The sequence below is a fragment of the Phalaenopsis equestris genome, unplaced genomic scaffold (genome assembly GCF_001263595.1).
Source record: "Phalaenopsis equestris unplaced genomic scaffold, ASM126359v1 Scaffold000609, whole genome shotgun sequence".
Lineage (NCBI taxonomy): Eukaryota > Viridiplantae > Streptophyta > Magnoliopsida > Asparagales > Orchidaceae > Phalaenopsis > Phalaenopsis equestris.
Window position 1 is genome coordinate 1,734,553 of NW_018165049.1, and position 3,236 is coordinate 1,737,788.

The 3,236-nt window shown below is 33.4% G+C and overlaps 1 long non-coding RNA gene across 2 annotated transcripts in view; it reads right to left on the reverse strand.

The window, feature by feature from the left end:
• LOC110029890 overlaps positions 1-1,906 on the reverse strand; it is a 6,127-nt gene extending 4,221 nt beyond the window's left edge. The window contains exons 1-3 of one of the 2 annotated variants that reach the window (XR_002294588.1): positions 1,658-1,906; positions 1,381-1,462; positions 505-585 (exon numbers count right to left, since the gene is read on the reverse strand). This is a non-coding gene — a long non-coding RNA (uncharacterized LOC110029890). The remainder of the gene's footprint in view (positions 1-504; positions 586-1,380; positions 1,463-1,657) is intronic. The other variant, XR_002294589.1, reaches the window with a different exon arrangement.
• Between the last annotated feature and the right edge of the window lie 1,330 nt (positions 1,907-3,236).

Consider the following 3,236-nt stretch of genomic DNA (forward strand, 5'->3'; position numbering starts at 1 on the left):
CACTCTTTCTATCCCGCCTTAAATTTCATTAAACAATTCTCAGCAATAGCCAATATCCGTAGAAATTGCTTAACACTAGGTGAATATTTAAATTGATGGCCAAATTTAAAAATATATCATCATTCATTTGGCTCATTAATTGTCCATCCATATACTCATCGTGTTCATATGTGCATCTACTATCAGAGCTTGATTGATAGTACTCAGTTAATTCACCACCATTCAATATGATGAACTTTTAAATATCTGCAAAAACAAATATAGTTATTAAAATATCAATGAAGTTGCATATAATTGTAAAACAATGTAGTTTGACATTTCAGGGGCTAAATATCATAAATAACATAGAATGTTTGACTAAAAATCATACTATGAAGATTTAATTTGGATAAGAATGAATTTTATTCTCAAGGGAAAGTTATTATTATTTTTGTATTGTATTGAGGTTTTCAAATTGATCATACATAACTAAAAAATAACATTTAAATGGTAAATGAGGCAAACCGTAGCTTCATTATAATGTCGTTTTTTGTTTCCCCTATTTCCTCTTCTTAAATTTCTTTCTAACCACCACTTTAACACCCTCTGTAAATGACAATAAAAGTTGTTGTAAGCTTCTAAATACATAAATAAACCAACAAGTACAATGTTAGCTTCCTATTATTATAAAAGAGCCAAGGATGTCAGAATTACTATATAAGATACATCCAAATACATTAAACCGATTAGAGAAAACCCGTACACCCAATTAGATTGACTATAAAAGTCTTATGCAATATTTGATACTCGATAAATCTATCAAATATAAATGCACATATATATGCAAAGTCCCCTTCCAAGCTAAGTGGTCTGATGTGTACTTTGGATTGCCAGTAAGGTTGAAGATATCTAATTGTGAGAGGCACCTAGGTAATAGGCTAATGGAGCTCAAGAGTAAGGAGATGACTAACATGTAAATCTGCATTAAAGAGATTAGTTCTTTTAGTGACTTGAAGATGATTCATCTCATCCTAGGATATTTAGTTTGTTTGATAATAACTTTAAACAATGTTCCAGCTTAGAATATGGTCATATGACTACATAAAAATAAATTGATCTTTTGAAGACTAAAAATATCTGATGAAATATCGTATCAAGGAACATTACAAAATTCTAAATTGATCATTCTAAAACTTTTAAATGTTTTTCCATATATATAAAAAAGTAAATTACATGGCATGAAATCAAACACAACATTTTGCATTGCGGTGACTACAGTATTAGATTGACAGTCCAATCACAAACATATCCTAACAGTATAAACAAATTTACACTGAACCAATTAACAACAACCACTTTTGTAGTTATACATTTAGTAATTGAAAATTTGTTGTAATTTACCTGCATACAAGCAATAACAATCAATTGATGTTCCTTGCAATTTTTTGTTTCATCTTAATAAGCCAATTGAGAGCATCAATTCCTACATATTTAAAATCATGAAGATCACTCTACCAAAACAGAAACTCAGAGATTTAAAAGCTATGATTAAATCACATAAAAGACATAATAAAAATAGAAGGTTGGTTTGAATTTGACGAGCAAACATGTAATAAAGTTCAAAGCAAGAAAAAAAAGAGATTATGAAACAGTAAAAGAAGGGTTGGAGCCAACTCACCACACAGTAGAAGGGAGGGAAACAGGTTGGAGTTGGAGCCGACCTACTGCGTAGGAGAAGAATGGGAGATAGGATGGAGTTGGAGCCGACCTACTACGTAGGAGAAGAATGGGAGATAGGATGGAGTTGGAACCGACCTACTTCTCACGGAAGAAGGGAGAGAGACGGGTTGGAGTTGGAGCTGACTTGTTGCTCAAGAGAAGGGAGGGCAGAGGTTAGTACGGGAAGGAGAAGCTGCTATGTACAATGACAAATGTGAGGGCAGCGGAGAGGGTGGCGTAGGAATTTTTATTAGGTATGGCCATGTGGAATCCGGACCCACGTGGATTATTTATGTTAAAAACTCTTTTATATTATATGCGACCTTACCCAAATTCCGCCCAACCCAAACAAGCGTAATTTTGTCATTTTTTATTCCCACCAACTGCAAAAATTTAGTATTTTGTCTCCTTTAGAGTTTAGGGATTCTGGATATTCTCATTTCATTTCCTCGTATTCGCTGGACCTGGTTGGATGGAAGTAATTTTTGAGGATGAAATATTGCTGGAATCTCAAAGTACTTGCAAGAAACATGATAATGAACTGAAATCTCATAATATTTTCGAGAATCATGAGAATTAGCAGAGTTTAAATGCGGCAGAAGGAAATCGACAGGTACGTTATACTTGTTTGACTGCAGATTTAGTTATTAAGGAATATTTATATTGTTAATGAAGTTTGATCTGTTTTTATATGACGTTTAACGCTAAATTTCGTTAAGGGTGGGATGTGGTGTTATTTAGGTAATATCACGGTGATATACTTGTTGTTTTTGAAGCTGTTTTTCATTTCTGATTGTTCTTTATAGTTTTAGTGGGTTAAATGTCATAATGAAGTGTTGTTTTCGTCGTCGTGATGGGGTTAATGGGTAGCTATTCTCGTAGTTGTAATGGTGTCAAAGTGTTACAGTATTATTTGCTTGTAACATTACTGACGTGGGGATTTAGTGTTATTTTGGTAGTATCACAGTGTTATTAAGGTAATATTAGATGTGCTGACTTGGTTTTGTTTTTAGGGTATTATATTGACGTTTAATGATGTCATGCTTGTATGACGCTGTTGACCTCACTTTTGGTTGAGGTCTAGAAACTTCTTTAATAGCCTAGGTCTAGCCATAGGACTTTCCTATTGACTAGTCTTAGAAAATTAGAAAAGGTACCCCCACCATTAGAAATTCAAAACTCTTCTTTTACTCAACTTGAAATTCCACATATTGATCTTAACCTCTAGCATTTAGTAGGTAAGATCATTATAAGAGAATTCAAGAAGAGTCCCTATAGGATTACTTGGCTTTAGGATTGACCTAGGGTGTTGACTTGGAACTAGGATACACCATATCTTCACAATATATTAATCCCTGGTTCATTTAGAATGGATATCTATCCAATTCTATGTGAAATGCCTAAATTGGTCTTTTGCCCCTATGCACCTCCAACAAATTACCTAACTGCCCTTGGTACCCAAATTAGGCTAATATTTCCAAATTTTGCCAAAATACCCAAAATTGATCAAAACTCATTCCAAACACTTTGAATACATC